The 21,416-nt window shown below is 37.1% G+C and overlaps 1 non-coding gene across 1 annotated transcript; it reads left to right on the top strand.

Annotated features, from left to right (window-relative positions):
* Nucleotides 1–1,717: 1,717 nt before the first annotated feature.
* LOC112753137 (small nucleolar RNA R71) lies at nt 1,718–1,825 on the top strand. Its single transcript, XR_003177534.1, has one exon. It is a non-coding gene; the product is annotated as a small nucleolar RNA R71 (small nucleolar RNA).
* Nucleotides 1,826–21,416: the final 19,591 nt, after the last annotated feature.

Genomic DNA, 21,416 nt, shown 5'->3' on the forward strand with positions numbered 1-21,416 from the left:
AGAAAAGATTGAAGAAGAAGATAAACTATTATTGATTCATTGAATTACAATAGAGCTCCCTAACCCAATGAAAGGGGGTTTAGTGAATCATAGCTCTGAATTCAATTACAAAGAAAAGGAAAACCAGCTAAAAGTAAAAGTAAAAGTCAAGGGTCCAAAAGTCCCCTCTCAGGGGCTGGATTCCCCTTTAATCCCCCCCTCTCAAATGCAGAAACTAAGGCCTTTAAATAGGCTCCCTAAATTACAAAATGAAAATGAAATTCAAAGCAAATTACAATCAAATGAAAATAAACTATTCTAGATGATTCTTGTGGCCTTGATTTGGTGTTGTTGATGGGCCTTGCTTGCTTGAAGGGCTGAGTGACATAATTGATCCAAAAAGGATAATGATCCATTAAACTACACTCAAATGTTGCACCCCCCTTTCTTGAGTCGTCACTTTGTTCTCTTGTCAACCTTGCCAATTTGATGCCAAATATAGACTATTATACCTCGTTGGAAAGCTATGGATGTCAGCTTTCTAACGCAACTGGAAGCACCTCAATTGGATCTCTACAACTCGAGTTATACTCCATGGAAGGTGAAGAGGTCAGCTGGCCTGATTGCATGTTGGTACTATGCTCTTCTATGCACATTACGGGGCTGTTTTCTCCCTCAATTTTTAGTATCCACCATGCATGCCATATATTCTTGGAAAGCTCTAGATGTCTTCTTTCCAATGCATTTTGAATCACCTCATTTGGAGTTTTGTAGCTCAAGTTATTTATGTTTGAAGAAGGCATGGTCAAGCTGTTCCATATAACACGTTTAAGCTTCAGTTTAAGGTTAAACTGAAGCTTAAACGTGGATAAAGGAAGGGCAGCCCTGGAGGTCGAACACGTTTAACCTCCAGTTTGAGGTCAAACTGGAGGTTAAACGTGGAAGCTTAGAATGGTAGCCCTGGAGGTGTCGAACACGTTTAACCTCCAGTTTGAGGTCAAACTGGAGGTTAAACGTGGAACTCCTTCCTGAGTGGCATTATTATTCTGGCGTTTAACCTCCAGTTTGAGGTCAAACTGGAGGTTAAACGTGGAAATGCTTCTTTGGTGAGACCTTCCATTCTGGCGTTTAACCTCCAGTTTGAGGTCAAACTGGAGGTTAAACTTCATTTCCAGCATTTCTTATCCTTCATGATTTTTGGCGTTTAAGCTCCAGTTTAGGCTTAAACTGGAACTTAAACTCCACATGTGATATTCAAGCTTCCTTTATTGATTTTGTTGCTTCCTTGCCTAGCCTCTTCTTCCCTGAAATCATCCAAACAGTTGCATCAAAGTCTTGCTAAAATTCATGAGAATTCTTCCATTCATAGCATTCAAGGAATATAACTAAAAACTCATGGAATTTGCATAAAAATCTTCATGTTTGAATGATTTAAGACAAGCATGACTATTTGGCCAAAATGATTACTTAAGGCTCAAGAAAATGCATAAAACAACTAAAAATAAAAGAAAAAGGCTAGTGAAACTAGCCTAAGATGCCTTGGCATCAGCGTCCCATTATTCACAGGATTCCTTTCAGAAGTGTACATGAACTGGTTATTAGCTACCATGTCAATGAGTTCTTGAGCTTCTGCAGGCGTTTTCTTTAGGTGAATGGATCCACCTGCAGAAGTATCCAATGACATCTTAGCCAATTCAGATAGACCATCATAGAATATATCCAGGATGGTCCATTCTGAAAGCATGTCAGAAGGACACTTTTTGGTCAGTTGCTTGTATCTTTCCCAAGCTTCATAGAGGGATTCACCTTCTTTCTGTCTGAAGGTTTGAACATCCACTCTAAGCTTGCTCAGCTTTTGAGGAGGAAAGAACTTGGCTAAGAAAGTCGTGACTAGCTTGTCCCAAGAGTTTAGGCTATCTCTAGGTTGAGAGTCCAACCACACTCTAGCTCTGTCTCTTACAGCAAAAGGGAAAAGCATGAGCCTGTAGACTTCAGGATCTACTCCATTAGTCTTAACAGTATAACATATCTGCAAGAATTCAGTTAAGAACTGAAAAGGATCTTCGGATGGAAGTCCATGAAACTTGCAGTTCTGCTGCATCAGAGAAACTAGCTGAGGGTTCAGCTCAAAGTTGTTTGCTCCAATGGCAGGAATGGAGATGCTTCTTCCATCTAAATTGGAATTAGGTGCAGTAAAGTCACCAAGCATTCTCCTTGCATTATTGTTGTTGGGTTCGGCTGCCATCTCCTTTACTTGTTCGAAATTTTCAATAAGGTTGTCTCTGGATTGTTGTAATTTAGCTTCTCTTAGTTTCCTCTTCAGAGTCCTTTCAGGTTCTGGATCAGCTTCAACAAGAATATCTTTTTCCTTGTTCCTGCTCATAAGAAAGAGAAGAGAACAAGAAAAGAAGAGGAATCCTCTATGTCACAGTAAAGAGGTTCCTTATTGTTAGTAGAAGAAGAAAAGGAATAGGGGTGAAGAAGAATGAAGAATCCAAACACAAGGGTAAGGATAGGAGCAGTGATGTGAGATGAAGAGAACTGTTAGTAGATGAATAAATAGTTAAAAGGAGATGAGGGAGAAGGATTTTCGAAAATTATTTTTGAAAAAGAGTTAGTGATTTTCAAAAATAGTTTTTGAAAAAGGTTAGTAATTTTTCGAAAATTAAAATCAAAAATTAAAATAATTAGTCAATAAAAATGAAATTTTGAAAAAGAGGGAAGATATTTTCGAAAATTAGAGAGAGAGAGAGAGAGTTAGTTAGGTGGTTTTGAAAAAGATAAGAAACAAACAAAAAGTTAGTTAGTTAGTTGAAACAAATTTTGAAAAGATAAGGAGTTAGGAAGTTAGAAAAGATATTTTGAAATCAAGTTTTTGAAAAAGATATGATAAGAAGATATTTTTGAAAAGATATGATTGAAATTAGTTTTGAAAAAGGTTTGATTTTTAAAATCACAATTAATGACTTGATTCACAAGAAATCACAAGATATGATTCTAGAACTTAAAGTTTGAATCTTTCTTAACAAGTAAGTAACAAACTTGAAATTTTTGAATCAAAACATTAATTGATGATGTTATTTTCAAAAATTATGTGATAAAGATAAGAAAAAGATTTTTTGAAAAATATTTTAAAATTTTCGAAAATAACTAAGAAAAATGAAAAAGATTTGATTTTTGAAAAAGATTTTGAAAAAGATGAGATTTTTAAATTGAAAATTTGATTTGACTCATAAAAACAACTAGATTTTAAAAATTTTTGAAAAAGTCAACTCAAATTTTCGAATTTGATGAGAGAAAAAGGGAAAGATATTTTTTTTTATTTTTGAATTTTTAATGATGAGAGGGAAAAACATGAAAAAAGACTCAATGCATGAAAATTTTGGATCAAAACAATGAATGCATGCAACAATGCTATGAATGTCAAGATGAACACCAAGAACACTTTGAATGTCAAGATGAACATCAAGAACTTATTTTTTAAAATTTTTATATGCAAAGAAAACATGCAAGACACCAAACTTAGAAATCTTTTATGTTTAGACTCTATGGATGCAAAAATGCACATGAAAAACAAGAAAAGACACAAAAACATGAAAACATCAAGATCAAACAAGAAGACTTACCAAGAACAACTTGAAGATCATGAAGAACACTATAAATGCATGAGTTTTTGAAAAATGCTAGATGACTATGCAATTGACACCAAACTTTAAATCTGACTCAAGACTCAAACAAGAAACATGAACTATTTTTGATTTTTATGATTTTTATGATTTTTTTTTTGTATTTTTATTTTATATTTTTCGAAAATCATTTGAAAAAGAAAAATAAGGATTCCAAAATTTTCAATATGAATTTCAGGAATCTTACAATCTTAATCTAAAGCTCCAATCTGAGGGTTAGACATGGCTTAATAGCCAGTCAAGCTTTAGCATGAATATGGGAGTAATTCATTCAATTTTAAGCCAAAACCTCTGTCCAAAAGAATCTAGACATGGTTTTATAGCCAGCATGCTTCAACATGCTTCATGAAACTCTAGAATTCATTCTTAAAAATTCTGAAGAAAAATATATTTTTGAAAACATTTTTATTTTAAAATTTTTTTTCGAAAACAAAGGAGAAATTTTTGAAATATTTTTGAAAAATTTTTGAAAAGAAAACAAAAATAAAATTACCTAATCTGAGCAACAAGATAAACCGTCAGTTGTCCAAACTCGAACAATCCCCGGCAACAGTGCCAAAATCTTGGTGCACGAAATTGTGATCATCAATGGCGCCATCAACATGGTACGCTCAATTGTAATCTCAACTCTTTATCACAACTTCGCACAACTAACCAGCAAGTGCACTGGGTCGTCCAAGTAATAAACCTTACGCGAGTAAGGGTTGATCCCACGGAGATTGTTGGTATGAAGCAAGCTATGGTCATCTTGTAAATCTCAGTCAGGCGGATATCAAAAGGTTATGGAGTTTTCGAATATTAATAATAAAATAGGGATAGAAATACTTATGTAAATCCTTGGTGAGAATTTCAGATAAATGCATGGAGATGCTTTCGTCCCTCTAAACCTCTGCTTTCCTGCTGTCTTCATCCGATCAGTCTTACTCCTTTCTATGGCTGGCTTTATGTAAGGACATCACCGTTGTCAATGGCTACTTTTAATCCTCTCTGGAAAATGGTCTGATGCGCTGTCACTGCATGGCTAATCATCTGAGGTTCTCGATCATACTGGAATAGGATTCACCCTCCTTTTGCGTCTGTCACTACGCCCAGCACTCGCGAGTTTGAAGTTCGTCACAGTCATTCAATCCCAGAGTCCTACTCGGAATACCACAGACAAGGTTTAGACTTTCCAGACTCTCATGAATGCCGCCATCAATCTAGCTTATACCACGAAGATTCTGATTAAGTGATCCAAGAGATACTCATTCAATCTAAGGTAGAACGGAAGTGGTTGTCAGGCACGCGTTCATAGGGAATGATGATGATTGTCACGTTCATCACATTCAGGTTGAAGTGCGAATGAATATCTTAGAAGCGAAATAAGTTGAATTGAATAGAAAAACAGTAGTACTTTGCATTAATCTTTGAGGAATAGCAGAGCTCCACACCTTAATCTATAGAGTGTAGAAACTCTACCGTTGAAAATACATAAGTGAAAGGTTCAGGCATGGCCGAATGGCCAGCCCCCAAAACGTGATCACAGGATAAAAAATACAATCCAGGATGTCTAATACAATAGTAAAAAGTCCTATTTATAATAAACTAGCTACTAGGGTTTACAGAAGTAAGTAATTGATGCATAAATCCACTTCCAGAGCCCACTTGGTGTGTGCTAGGGCTGAGCTTGAATGTTACACGTGCAGAGGCTCTTTCTGGAGTTGAACGCCAGGTTGTAACGTATTTCTGGCGTTCAACTCTGGTTTGTGACTTGTTTATGGCGTTTAACTCCAGACAGTAGCGTAGAACTGGCGTTCAACGCCCTTTTACGTCGTCTAAACTCGTTCAAAGTATGGACTATTATACATTGCTGGAAAGCCCTGGATGTCTACTTTCCAACACAAATGGAAGCGCGCCATTTTGAGTTATGTAGCTCCAGAAAATCCACTTTGAGTGCAGGGAGGTCAGAATCCAACAGCATCAGCAGTCCTTCTTCAACCTCTGAATCTGATTTTTGCTCAAGTCCCTCAATTTCAGCCAGAAAATACCTGAAATCACAAAAAAATACACAAACTCATAGTAAAGTCCAGAAATGTGAATTTAACATAAAAACTCATAAAAACATCCCTAAAAGTAACTAGATTCTACTAAAAATATACTAAAAACAATGCCAAAAAGCGTATAAATTATCCGCTCATCAATAACGGAAAAGTAAATCAAAACATGAAATTAACCTAGATCTAAGAAATCCTAATCTAGAGCTAACCTAATCCTAATTCTATAGAAAAGAGAGAGCTTCTCTCTCTTGAAATACTCTAAACTTGTAGGCTAAGACAACCAAACAAGCGATAAAGAAGCATGAAGGCATTCAAGCAAATATATAACATATGGATGCATATAATCAAGAAGCACAATGCATTAAGGTGAACACATTACATCCATCAAGAAATTGCCTATTCAAAGAAAAGAATTCAAATCACATGGTGGCCAAATCATGCAATTCAAAAGATTTAGCGTACTTGAAAGCAATTCTCATTCACTTGGTACTCACAAAATTAAGCATGAAGAACTAAAAACCAAGTGGTAAAATATAACCTCAATCAAGGAATCCAACAAGGATTATAAGCATAGGGATGTTAAGATAACATCCTCCCTTTGATGTTTAGCAGCAATCAATGGTAAACAAAATCAATAATCCAATACTTATAAAGAAAAGATAAAAAGTTAAATGAAAAGTAAACTAACTAACTAACTACCTAAATGGTTACAAGTGGTGTTTGGAAGTGTTGGATGAGGGGTAAGAGAAGGGGGGAAGAAAGAAGAAGGAAGGAAATGGAAAGAAGAGATGAAAAGAAATGTGTAAAATAAGGTGGTCCACGCGTACGCGTGCAACGACGTGTGCGCGTGGATGGGGTGAAATGGGTGCGACACGTACGCGTGTGTAACATGTGCGCGTTGATGGCTTATTTTGAGAGCGACGCGTACGCGTTGTGTACGCGTACACGTGAGTACTATAACAACCCTAATTTTCGAGTACGCGAGATCTTTTCTGAAGACACGGATTTCTCCGAAAGATCAGTAAAGGGAACACCTCTTCTGTATCATCAAGCATATCAATCCTCATCGTCATTATATTATCTTTAACTCAGGACCTTAGTTGAGACAAGCCCGACAACGCAATTACGAAGAACGTAGTTTTTGAACCGTATCGGTTAGGAGTTCTGATTGTAGTTTTCGTAAATAGTCTCAGTTTAACGAACCGGACTCGACTCATGAGAGAAGAGAGATAATAGTATAATATTATCATTATATTAGTATTAGAAGATGTTTGAATGATATTATAAGGTTACCTGGTCTGTTTTAGTTAAAAACAGAAAATCAATTTTACCGGTTTCACAGTTTACTGGTACAGCTTAGCACCAGCACTCTCTGATGCCTTTAGCAATGCTAAGGCCTCATCATACATGTTCTATTCTCATAATAAATATGTTACTAGTGTCATTTATGCTAGTAGCTCAGAAAATAAGTTTTAGAGATATTTTTACAAGTATTTCGATACATCTAGTTTTAGTAGTTATACACTTGAGATATTTTAATATTATTTTAACCCACCTCCAAGCCAACCAATCACAACTCACCTTACACCCATAAAACACTCCAAGGCTGGTCATTTACTCCCTTTGGCCGAAATTGAAAGGAGAGAAAAGAGAGAAAATTTCATTAACACTTAATCTTCAAAGCTTGATTTCTTCTGAACCAAAACTCAAATCAAAACTCCGATTTCACCAAAATGATCCTCTCTTCTTCCTCTACATAACCATGTAACTTATCAAGGCTGGAAATAAGGTGAGATGGCTGTTCCTTTCCCCTTTCAATTCGGTTTTCAAGGAAACATGCTTAAACATGTGTTTTCTTGATGTTCTTCCTTAGGAATCATGCTTAACTTGACTTGAGGGCCAAGAAATGTGATTTTCCAGCAAGTATAAGGTTAGAAATCACCTCCTAACGTTCTGAGGGAGATTTGGTTAGTTGAGGGTTTTTGGATTTACAGTTGTTCTTGATGTGATTTAGGAGGAAAAAGTGCTAAAGGACCACCTGAAAGTCTAACTGAATTAGGAGCAGCAAAACCAGGTAGGGTGTCACGAAATTAATCTTGATTATTTCTGCTTGATTTGTGTGAATGTTGTATGATTTGGCTGTGCTAAAAATTGGTTGCATATATGATTGATTCTTGGTGAAAATTTGGTGAAATTTTGATGAAATTTGATGAAATTCAAGCTTTAAAGTTCATGTTCTTGGGGCAGCTGGAAAAACGAACCCTAGGCCTTAAATTGGGGTTCAATTTGTGTTAAAATCATGTAGAAAAGATGGGGTTTCAGTGGCTGAGAATTTATTTTGAATTTTGGTAAAAATCGGTTGCTGAAAAGACTAAAAAATGGGGACAAATAGAGAAAGAATCTGAAGAATTTATGAAGAACATGAAGAACACTTTGAGTGTGATGAAGAACAATGAAGAACAGGCTTTAGATCCTTAAAAGGGCAAGGAAGTAAAAATTTTGGTGTTTAAGGGGTTATTTAGTAATTTCTGAAAGTTAGGGTGGTAAAAGTAGAAATATTAAAAGTTACTGGTGGTAAAACGTGAATTTTAAAGGTTAAAAGTAAAAGGTAAGTTAATTTTCGAAAATATATTAATAAAATAATAAATAATAATAAAATATTAAATAATAATATTGAATTAAAAATAATATTTTAATAAAAATAATAAAATAATGCGGAAAATGCAGTTTTCTGTAAAAGCTTTAGAAAGACAACTTTAAGCGCAGAATCTCATAAATACCTTCATAAAACACTTAGGGAGTGGTAAGAACATATTAGTGAGGCAAAGATAAATAAAAGATAAAAAGTTGAAGAGAAGATAAAAGTCGAAGAAAAGTTTGTAAAGTTTTAATGACAGAAAAACAGATAGAGATTAGTGAACAAACTAGGGCAACATAGTTAGTCCTTGAGTTGCGATTAGGGTTAGGTATTATATGGAAAGTTAAACTATTTCAGTATAGACTTAATGAACCTATACTTGGGACAGGCGAACTATTCATACCGAAATTTACATAAGCTTTAAATACATATGTTATGAAGAGAAATCAAAGCAGAGTAAAGAAACACAGAGAACAGAGTAACCAGAGAAAAGTAAAGAGATACAGAGAAAAGAGTAATCAGAGCAGAGTAAAAAGAAAAAGAGAAAAGAGTAATGTGATAAAGAGAAATGGTTTGGGTTACGATGTTGTAAAAGTAAAAGCTGTAAAGTTTGTATAGAATGATTGAACGGAGAAAGAAAGAGGTACTGCATAAGAATGTGAAAGTGATTATGAATAATGAGAATGATAATGAATGATGATAATGAGAATGATTATGTGATGATCTGCTGTGTGAAGACAGTCAGATAGATGGTGGTACGACCACTGAGAGTGCTTTCCTGGGATACTTAGCTATAATGCTATTCTGTAAGTCAGAGGACTCTTACAGAGGTATCGAGAACACACGACTAGCATATACTACTGTAAGTCAAAGGACTCTTACAGTGAGAGTGTGTGTATGCTCCTGTAAGTCAAAGGACTCTTACAGTGAGAGTGTGTGTATGCTCCTGTAAGTCAAAGGACTCTTACAGAGAGTGTGTTAGGCAGATATAAGTTAACTAGCTCCGCCATGCAAGTCAAAGGACTCTTGCGAGGGGCATTGCCAACAGGGAAGCCTTACCTGGTCAGAGGACTCCGGGTAACGTCGGGAGCGGGTCTATAACCGACAAATGAACTCATTACCTGCGCTAGGGCTAGACATGCATCATACTTAGTTGTGCATTTCCTTTGTTATGATTGTGGTATGAATGTATGCTTTCCTTGTTGTATTCTATTCTCTGTGTCTGTTTTGTATTTTCTTGTATCCTTCTGTTTGTGTTCTGTTTTCTATTTCTCTATTTCCTCTATTTATCTTCATCTTCTATTTACTGCTTTCTGTATTTTGCCATTCGTTTGCAAAACAACATATAATTAATGAACTTAACTAATAACCCCGACCCTACTAAGAACTCCCCAGTTCTTACCCCTTCTCTCTCCCTTCCCCCTTCAGATGGAAGCAAGAGCTCCTTTCCGTAGTTCGCTGACGACCGTTTGCAAAAAGGATTCCGCTTTAGGTAGTCTTCTGAGTCTAGGGTGAATCCTGTTCTCTGTTTATATGTATATACTGTGAGACCAGCCAATGTCTGCACCCCGTTTGTACGTGAACTTTAACCTAAATCCTGTGTACGAGACTCCTGTTGTGTGGCTACTTGATGAGGTACCAGAGAGACGTCCTATGGCAATGTCTGATCGTGTAGAGGAGTAGTAGATGATGTTCTACCTTTTGGTGACGTTCCACCTGACTTGAGTTTTGAAGACCTAGAACGTACTTTCCCTCGCTTTAGTAGTTTAGATGGACCAGGTGAGTTTAGAGTCTAGGCTAGCCTAGGTGCCAGCTTAGGGACCTCTTGAACAGGTCAGGACCTGGGATGTTGTATGTATATATATGTATATAGATATTATTTAGCTATATCTAGGGGTGTTCTAACTAATAGTCTATACTCTAATAAAGGCTGAATCACCGAATGTTGTCAACTACTTGTGATGTATTTATGTGTGGTTATTTATAACTATTTTATCTGTTATTATTTGTGAATTAATTATAAATGATTCTGTTTATTAATTCAAACGTTTTCAAAAAAAAGCACCTCGCAAACTAACTACGCTTTTAACAACGAATCAAGCTCATATAATAAATAATAGATAATAATTAGGATGACAAATTGGTAGCACCCAGCTTCCGGTATGCCCTAGGCGTACTGAAAATTTGGTCGTTACAAGTACACTTGTGCGAAAGGCACAAGATGCGCACAGTGTAGGCGCAACTCTCTGGAATTTGGCTTGGGGTGGAATTGTGGAATTCACACATACGCGTGTATGACGCGTGCGCGTGGATGGTCGAAGATGCTTTATGCACGCGTACGCGTGAGGCACGTTTACGCGTGGGTTGATGCTCTGTTTTTCAAAATTTTTACATGTTTTTGCACCAAACCAAGCATTCCAAACCTCCAAACAGCTACCAAAACACCTTAAAACCTTATTTAACATATTAAACCAACAAATAAATTCAACAAACTAATTAAAACGTGAAATTAAACTAATTCTATCATTATTTACAAAAGAGAAAATGAAAAGATTTTACCATGGTGGGGTGTCTCCCACCTAGCACTTTTGTTTATTGTCCTTAAGTTGGACTTATAGGGAGCTCCTCTCATGGTGGCTTGTGCTTAAATTCTTCTTGGAACTCCCACCAATGCTTGGTTCTCTATTGTGTCCCAAGATTTCTCATGAGTTGCACCAAGTCTTGATGGAGTTCTTCAAAAGCTTGGGGCTCCCAAATTGGATCCTCATCGCGTAATCCGGGATCCCACACTTTATTTTCACACCCATCTTGAAGTTGATCATTATTAGTCCATCTGGGTGCCATGATCTTAGAATTCTCATTTAAGCGACCAGAATGCTGCCTGTAACAACCCTAGTTTTTGAAAATCAAATAATTAGTTATTTGTGATTTATTTTATTTGTTGATAACTTTATTTTAAGAAAAATTATTTTACTAAAGGTAATTAAATGGAATTTCATGATAATTGAAGTTTAAATTAATTAAAATTTTTATATAATCTTTATTAGATATTTGGTATACTTGAAATTATAATTTTGATAATTGAAAAATAAGAAGAATTGTATAATTTAATTTAAATAAATCCTATTTTGAATGGATTATTTTATTAATTTAAACTCCTAGAAATTATTTTATTGAAAATGATTAGATTGATATTTATAAATACTTTAAGTTTAAGTCAATTAATATTTATGTATAATTTTTATTATAATTAGTTATTTTATAAATTGAAATTAAAGTTTCGGTGATAGAAAAATAATGGAAAGTTATATCATTTAATTTGAATAAAAAATATTGAGTTTAAACTATATTTTATAATTATATGATTAATATGCTTATTTTATAATTTAAACTAGAAATAATTAATTCAACTTAGCAATATGTTGATAAATAATGTTTCTAAATATTTTTAATAGAGTACATTTGATTTTAAAATTATCCTACCCTTCAATATTATCAAAATATCTATTCATATCTATCCATATTCTTATATAAAATCCTAATTTCTAACCCCAAATTCCCAAATTGAATCAGAAACCCTAATTCCCAAATCCCAGAAACCCTAACCCTAGCCCCCTCACCACAGCCGCAGCCTTTCCCAAAACTCGAACGCCCCCAGCAGACTCACCAAGCTTGAGACACACAGCAGCAGCCGTCACCCCCTAACCACCCTCTTCTTCACTCTCAGCGGCACACAATCAAACACACACACACACACAGAGGAGAGCGCGTCGGCCAGTATGGTTGCTATCGCCGCCAGCTGGTCGCCGTCGATCCCATCACTGGCCTCGTTGCCAGCCGTGCCATCAGAGAGAAAGATCGGGCAGAAAGGGGAGAAACAGGGGAAGGGACCACGGAGAAGGGAAGAGAGAGAGAGAGCAAGCGTCGGAGAGAGAGAGGGAGCTCGTGCCTCACCGCCGTCACCCATGGAGCCACGAGCTGCGCTGGTCGTCGCCGCGTCGCGTCGAGGAGGAAGGCCAATACTGAATGACGCTGGCTGAGAGGAAGACGCGGGCTGGAGGAGCTGCATCCAGTCGCCGCTGTCATGCCACTGACCACCGCCGTTTCGCCGTCGCCTTCCTCGCGAGCTGCCACCACACCGCTGTTGTCGCAATCTGCTGCTGCTGCATCTCACCAAGCCGCCGCTGGAGGAGGAGCGCTCGCCAGTTTTACTTCTGCTTCTAGTTTCTGGGATGTGATAAGAAGCCACTTCCACTGCTGGAACTGTTGGTTTTGTTGCTCTGTCCTTGCTTTAGATCCACTCTGAGGCGTTACCATCGCTGTTTGGCTGACACTGAGGCTTTTTACTACCATCGGAGCTGCTCAGGACCACCACTGTGGCTGCAATGAGAACAGAGCGGGTGCCAAAACCTGACAGAGTGCCGCTATTGTTGATTAGAGATGCCAAAACTACTGCTGCTGCTGTGGATTTGGAATATTGGGTGTGTCGCGTTTAAATTCTGCAAATTTCGACACTCTGAGGTAGGGAATTTAACGTTTTTAATTTAGAATGCCTACAAAGTTATTGGATAAGTGCAAATGGTTAATAATAGTTAAGAATTTCTTAATTGACAAGAATGACTTGAAATATGTTTGAGAATTGTTAGCTATTGTGATTTTTTTGAGTTATGATTCGAATTAAATGTGGTTGTGAACGGTGATTAAACTGGTGATATTGATTTTGATTTGAGGCTATAACTATTACCGATTTTCTAATTGTTTGGAATTATTGAGAATCCTGTTATTTGATTATGTTGAGCTGGTTGCCATAGGCTGGTTTGCTTGATGGTTGCAAACTTATTGAAATTATGATCTTTGACGGATTTATATTGAATTGAATGATGTGCTGGTTATTTGATATAGTGTAACGGTAGTGGATTTGTTGGAAATTCTGATCTTATGTGATATTGCTGAATTGGTTGAAATCTGGTTGTGAATTGTAGTTTGAATTATTGATTTTTTTGCGATGAGTTGGCTGAGATTTTGATCTTGAGTGAGTTATTTTGAATTGTTTGATATTGAATTGGAATTTTAGTATATTGGAATGGCTGTGAAATGGACTTGTGACGGGTTGAAATTAGTTGAAATGGGGCTGTGAATGATTTATTTAATGCTACTTATTAAGCTGAAAAATGTTGAGCTAATTATTAAAAATCTGACGTTTTAATAATTGATGAATGGAATTTAGATTAAGGCTGTGATTGTGACTGGTTCTGTTGCTGTGAGTGATTGATTAATTGGTAAGATTAATTCTGGCTAAGTTGTGGCTGTATTCTAATTATTAAGAATAAGTGCTTATTGTTGTTTTTAGTTATCTGATGTAACGGAACGGCTGTGATACTGACAACGACTGATTGGAATTGGCTTTGATGGTTGCTAAAGTTGATTTATAATTAATTAGAATTAAGTTTGAGAATGGTTAAAAGATTGAAGTTTGATTACTAAATCATTCTCTTCAAATTTGACTTTTAAAACTAAATAGTAACTGTGCTAAAGGGTAAATGACATCAAAATAATTAGAATTATGAAAGGCTGATTTTTGGGATTACTAGTTGATTGAGTTTAATTTTGAAAGGATTCCATGATATGTGAAAAGTAAATATGAATTGATGAGATTGGAGTTGGATTGATGGATTAGTTGGAATTGTGGAGTATGATTGATTTGTTAAATATTATGAATTGTGAATGTCTGATTGATTGAGAATTATCTGTTTAAAAATTGTGGGGAAAAGGACTGGTGGTTTGTGGAGAAAGAGGGAACCCGAAAAGGGTGGCAAAGTCCAGGTTTTAAGGGAGATGTTGCCGAATTTTCTATAAAATCTAAAACTTTGTTGAAATGTTATTTAGAAAAGTTTAATCTTGAGGAATCGTATTACTTGATTTACTAAGGAAAAAGTTATGTTTTAAATTTAATCTATTTGAGAAAAACATATCTTGTGTTCGATTTATTCAGAAAAGAATTACTTTACGATTTTAAAGAACTTAGGAAAGCATTATGTTTTAAGATCGATTTTACGTATAAAAAGGGCTTATGTTTTGTGTTGGACTTACGGGTTTCGTTCAGAGGAACTTTAATGAAATTACAAGAAAAAGGGGCTTTGATTGGGTGACGTCGCTTTGTGAGGTTCTTGGAAAAGGTTGAAAGAATTGGTTTCAAGAATGAAATCGAGATTGATTTTCGATTCGAATTTGGTTCGGAACTTCTGATTTCTATGACTTGGTTTTAAATGGGTATAGAAACTTCCTTTGTTTAAATTAAATTAAGAAAACAATGATTTTTAAGAATCTTTACTGAATTTATAGAAATGAAGCCGTTGGTTTTTTCCCTAAAGTCTTGAGACCTTGCCGTGAGTTTTAATTAATAACTTTTGACTTTAAAGTGATCAAGCGAATAGTTTGAAAATGAATGATTGAATAGTTCAGAAGAGATTGTAAGTTGACATGGTTTTGAGGTGGTTTGGAAGTTTTGAAAAGAAAACTTATTTTAGCAAAATGGTTCTTGGCAAGATGTGAACTGAATACGTTTGTGATTTGAAAGTAAGTGAGCCAAGAATGATTTTTGAAATAAGATTTTGAATCTGATTGACTGTGGATGTTATTAAGAATATGACGAGGCCTGGCAAGGATGGTGGTATAGTCCCGCTTGCTCAATGCGTAAACTGTTATGCAGGGATGGTGGTTTTGTCCCGCCTGCAGTGAGGATGGTGGTTTTGTCCCACTCACATATTGATAAATTATTTGGCAAGGACAGTGGTTTAAATCCCGCTTGCGTGTTCCGGGCAAGGATGGTGATTTAGTCCCGCTTGCTTGTGGAACCTACGGATAAGGATGGTGGTTGAATCCCGCTTATTCGAGTCGGGTCTGGCAACATAACCGACGCACGAGCTCATGGCCAGCAGGACAGGCATGCATCATATGCATTTATATGACATTGTTTGGGTGTGCATATTACAATTGGTTTGCCTATGTGAATAGTTATGTTGAATTGCTAATTGCTTTACTTGATATAACTGTTTGATTGTGTTTAAACCTTCTTACTTGTGTTTGTGACTGAAAATTGGTTGGATTGCAATGATTTGGTTGTTGATTGAGTTGCTTGGGCCTAGAGCCGTGATTAATTATGAGATGGACTGAAGACTGTGTTTGGTTTGTATTTTTGGTTTAGGAAAGTATGAAAAGCTAAACTGGTTTAGCATAGACTTAATGAACCTATGCTTGGAATAGTTTGATCATTCGTGCTGTCTAGGAAAAACTTTTTTTAAAAAAAGGGCTTTTGGATTTATGATGAAATATAGTTTTCTTGAGTATGTTAATTATTTGCATATTATTTCATTACTTTTACGGCATTCCAATTCCCTACTGAGAACTTGTGGTTTGTTCTCACCCCAAAATCTTCCACCCTTTCAGTGACACAGGTTTGAAGACACAGTTTGAAGCTGCGGGCGATTATAGAATTTATTTATGAGATAAGTTTTTGAGTTAGGTTATTTTCATAGAATTCCCTCGCCCTTGTTACTTTAGTTTTTATTTTATACAGAGGGATAGGATTTGTATCTAAGTTTTATTTGAAATCTTTTGTATGACATTGTTTGGGTGTGCATATTATAATTGGTTTGCCTATGTGAATAGTTATGTTTAATTGCTAATTGCTTTACTTGATATAACTGTTTTATTGTGTTTGAACCTTCTTACTTGTGTTTGTGACTGAAAATTGGTTGGATTGCAATGATTTGGTTGTTGATTGAGTTGCTTGGGCCTAGGGCCGTGGTTAATTATGAGATGGACTGAAGACTGTGTTTGGTTTGTATTTTTGGTTTAGGAAAGTATGAAAAGCTAAACTGGTTCAGCATAGACTTAATGAACCTATGCTTGGAATAGTTTGATCATTCGTGTTGTCTAGGAAAAACTTTAAAAAAAAAAGGCTTTTAGATTTATGATGAAATATAGTTTTCTTGAGTATGTTAATTATTTGAATATTATTTCATTACTTTTACGGCATTCCCATTCCCTGCTGAGAACGTGTGGTTTGTTCTCACCCCAAAATCTTCCACCCTTTCAGTGACACAGGTTCGAAGACACAGTTTGAAGCTGCGGGCGATTATAGAATTTATTTATGAGATAAGTTTTTGAGTTAGGTTATTTTCATAGAATTCCCTCGCCCTTGTTACTTTAGTTTTTATTTTATACAGAGGGATAGGATTTGTATCTAAGTTTTATTTGAAATCTTTTGTATGACAGATATTATTATTAGTAATTATGTGATTATTATTACTTGGAAATGTTTGCTATATGATTTTAATTAATAAAAACAAAATTTTCTGGCATTTTTACTAAAACTGGATCACGATATCAAACTAGAGGCTCAATAGTAAATAGTTAATAAAGGAAAGCAGGTTGGTAACGCCTTACTTTCGGTACGATCATGACGTACTGGAAGTTGGGTCGTTACACTGCCCATTCTAGCGTTTAACGCCCAGAATGATACCTTTACTGGCGTTAAACGCCCAGAATGGTAGCCATTCTGGTGTTTAACGCCCAAATTGCCTATTTACTAGCGTTTTGATGCCAGTGAGCTCTCTTTCTCTGTTATTCTTCTGCTTTATGTTCTGAACTTTCATATCCTTGACTTGTTCACTGAAAGGCATTAATAAACACGAACAAAAAAATTAAATAGACTTATATAATTGTTATAAACATCTAATTTTTTTTGTAATGCCTGGGTTGCCTCCCAGCAAGCGCTTCTTTACTGTCTTTAGCTGGACTTTACTGAGCTTTTTAAATTAGTCTTAGTTTTGAGCATTCTTTCTCGACATTGCCTTCAAGATAGTGTTTGATTCTCTGTCCATTAACAATGAATTTTTTGTCAGAATCAACATCTTGAATCTCTACATAACCATATGGTGACACGCTTGTAATCACATATGGTCCCCTACAATGGGATTTCAATTTCCCAAGGAACAATTTGAGCCTAGAGTTAAACAGCAGAACCTTCTGCCCTGACTCAAAGACTCTAGATGACAACTTTTTGTCATGCCATATTTTTGCTTTCTCTTTGTAAATTTTAGCATTTTCGAAAGCATTGAGTTTGAACTCCTTCAGCTCATTCAACTAGAGTAATCTCTTCTCTCCAGCTACCTTGGCATCAAGGTTGAGGAATCTAGTTGCCCAGTAGGCTTTGTGTTCTAGTTCTACTAGCAGATGACAAGCTTTTCCATACACAAGCTGGTATGGAGAGGTCCCTATAGGGGTCTTGAATGCTGTTCTGTATGCCCACAGAGCATCATCCAAACTTCTTGCCCAATCCCTTCTATGGGTACTTACAGTCTGTTCCAGGATTCGTTTTAGTTCTCTATTTGAGACTTCAGCCTGCCCATTTGTCTGTGGATAATATGGAGTTGCTGATAAACCCCGATTTCGTGGTTTATCTTGTGCTTATTTTAGGGGATTTTATCACCTTTTCCCACATTTATTCAATGAAATAGCATGGTTTTGTAATTCTCCATTGAATTGTGCTTACGTGTAAAAACATACTTTTTTTGGCCTTTAAATTGATGATTTTGATTCACTTTAATTCCATTCGATGTCTTGATGTGTTTGTTGAGAGATTTCAGGTTCATAAGGCAAGTATTGGATGGAAGAAATGAGGAGAAAAGCATACAAAGTGGAGAATGCATGAAGAAACAAAGATTGGGAATGAATCAATGGGCACAGGCGTACTTGCCACGTTCGCGCGGATGAAGAAACAGCCAATCGACGCACACGCGCATACGGCGCATACGCGCCGATACTAGCACGTGACCCACTTAAAAGCAAAACGCTGGGGGCAATTTCTGAGCTGCCCAGGCCCAATTCCAACTTGTTTCTGAGTGTATTTCACGCATAATTGAAGTCCAAGCAAAAGAGGGAGCAATTAGTTAGTCAACATGAGCCTTTAGTTAGTTTTCTAGAGAGAGAAGCTCCCTCTAATCTCTAGAATTAGGTTAGGATTATGTTAAAATGTCTTGGATCTTGAATTAATTACTTGATTTCATCTTATTTCTTTTACAATTTCTCAATTCTACACCTTGATTTCTCTAGTTGCAAAGTCAATTTCTCATTTTTCTCTCTTGTATGTTGATGAATATTGTTAGATCTAATTTTCTTTTAATGTAATTTCATGTTTCTATATTTATTTTATGTTGATCTTGCTTGCTATTATTGATTTCTCGCCTATGAAAGTTATGGGTCTCTTTAATTTTATTATTTTGTGATGTTTACTTCATTGAACATTAGGTGTTTGATATAATACTTCCTATAGTTTTTGAGTAGTTCTCTCGACCCTTGGCCTAAGCTAAGGGGATTGAGTGATCTTGAGTCCTTAGGCTACATTGAATTGGTAATTCCAGAACCCTTGGGGATTAATTTGATAACCATTTACTCTAGCCTACTACTAAGTTGATGACCGAAATTCACACCCCATTCAAAATTGGTGAGTTAGTCCTTTTGGCAAGGGCACCAAAATTATCGTCAAGTAATAACCCACATTGGAGTGGGATCGTATCCACAGAGATTGGCAAATTTGAGCAGTTTTAATCAATTGATTAATTAGTCAAGCGGATCAATAGGATTGTAGACTGCAGAATTGTAAATGACATAAATGTAAATGACTAAAATATAAAGAAAAGCAATAAAGTGCAGAAATATAAATGGCAGAAAGTAAAGGGCGGAATCATAAATGACTTGAATGTAAATGGGAACGGGGAATTGCTGAATGTAAAAGTAAGCTGTAAAGAAATGGATAGATAAGGATGGGAAATTCATTGAGATTGGGAGGTGTTGTCTCTTTGGATCAAATCTAGCTTATATCCTCTTCAATCATGCAACTCATTGACCTCTTGGCAATCATGATTGATTGAGCCCTAATCCCTTGGTAACTCAATCTCCCAGATCTTGATCAATAGCCAATTCCTTGGTCTAATTGCTCATGAAGAGATATATGCTTGGTCCCTGATTATACCACACACCATTATAGGTCCAAGTAGAGGGAGGATTATATGTCACATATCCAAACACCAAAACCCAGATTCTACTCTAGTGTGATAAGGGATTTCAAGCATGGTTTCATGTTTCCTTTCCCAAGATTCCCATGAAACCCAATTGCATTCAATCTCTTTCCTAAGATAATTGAATACTAAGCATTAAGAACGAAATTCCTTCATTTCCAGCATGGCGTGCCATGCCCCATCCTTCAAGTGGCACGCTCGTCCCTCGAACAATCTTGGCGTGCCACGCCTTCGAACTCAAGTGGCACGCCATAGTGGATTTCTTGTGTTGGCGTGCCACGCCTTCAAACTCAAGTGGCACGCCCCTTTTCTTTCTCACTTCTCTTTCCCTCTGGAAACTTGTACTGGCGTGCCACGCCCAAGGTCTGCCGTGCCACTCCCTTGCTTTATACTTGGCGAGGCTTCTCTAGAAAGTTGAACTAGAGTGGCACGCCCAGGGTCTGGTGTGCCATGCCTCTTTTGTGAGTGAGTGGTTCCTCTGTTTGGCGTGCGACGCCACGAACTTAAGTGGCACGCCCCAATGCTTCTCTCTGAATGACATAGGCGTGCCACGCCTGGTTGCTCAAGTGGCACGCCTAAATGAAGAATGGTGAATGGCGTGCCACGCCTTCGATATCAAGTGGCATGCCCCATGTAATTGGCCTCCTTCATCATCTCTGGAAACTTATACCAGCGTGCCACGCCCATGATCTTGTCTTAGTTCCAGTAGTTGGCGTGCCACGCCTTCGATACCAAGTGGCACGCCCAGTCTTTGCTTTTGGTCCTTTGTGCATTGGCGTGCCACGCCTGGTTGCTCAAGTGGCACGCCCAGTCTTCAATTGCCTTCAGCCCCTTCTCTGGATTGTTGTACCAGCGTGCCACGCCATGCTGCTCAAGTGGCACGCTCATGGATTTGTGAACTCTTCAAGCTTGGCGTGCCACGCCTGGGTTCTCAAGTGGCACGCCCAAGTGACTTCTTGGTGCTGGCGTGCCACGCCTTCGACACCAAGTGGCACGCCATAGTGAAGGTTCTTCATGGAATGGTGAGTTGGCGTGCCACGCCCCTTTGCTCAAGTGGCACGCCCATAGTAATTGATGGGCCAGGCGTGCCACGCCCAGCTTGGTATGCCACGCCCCTTTTGTGTCCTCCATTGTAGCTCTCTGGAATTTTGTATTAGCGTGCCACGCCCAGTCTCTGGCGTGCCACGCCCACATGCATGCTTGGACTTCTTCTCTGGACTTTAGTACTGGCGTGCCACACCCAACTCCTGGCGTGCCACGCCAGTGCATTTTTGTGGCGTTTGCTTCAAGTGGTACGCCAGTTTCACATGCCAAGCTTCTTGTTTGTCTTCTACCCAATTTTTGATGCTTTTCTCACCTGAAATTCAGCACAACTCATCTCAAAGTAGTGTACCATAATATTCATCAAATAATGCATGAATTGTACCGATCAGATGAGATTTATGTTCTTTTATGGTCTTCTTTACGCAAGAAAGAAGGGTAGATGATGCAAGTCATCATAACACCAAACTTAAGTTTTGCTTGTCCCAAGCAAATCAATGTGAGTAGACTTTTATAACTTGAGGCCTTGGCTTTGAGTGATTGTAATATAACTAAGAGTAAGATTAAGTGTTCAACACATGTATGAATATTTTAATGTCATAGGAAGCTCTTGGATCCTTGAGGGTTCTTTCAGGTGTAGGCTTTAGGGGTCCTTTCTATTGATTGTCACTTTGAAGTAGTAAAGGTTGTTTTGCTTTCTTGACCACGACTCTAAGTGTTTTGTCTCAAGACAACCCTTTAATTAGGCTTTCAATTAGCACTCCCAAACCAGTTGGTTTTAGGGTCCTAGGTGTTGAGACACCCCTAAGAATTTACTTGCCCAGGTCTCTTCTTGACACATCTTCACCACAAGCATCTATTAAGATCTTTAATTCCTTTTTGAGTTTTTTAATGTTACTTTTTTTCTATCCCAGTAGTTGATGCTCAGAGCCTTGGGTCTTTATTGCTTAATACC

Source organism: Arachis hypogaea, chromosome 15 (genome assembly GCF_003086295.3).
Source record: "Arachis hypogaea cultivar Tifrunner chromosome 15, arahy.Tifrunner.gnm2.J5K5, whole genome shotgun sequence".
NCBI lineage: Eukaryota > Viridiplantae > Streptophyta > Magnoliopsida > Fabales > Fabaceae > Arachis > Arachis hypogaea.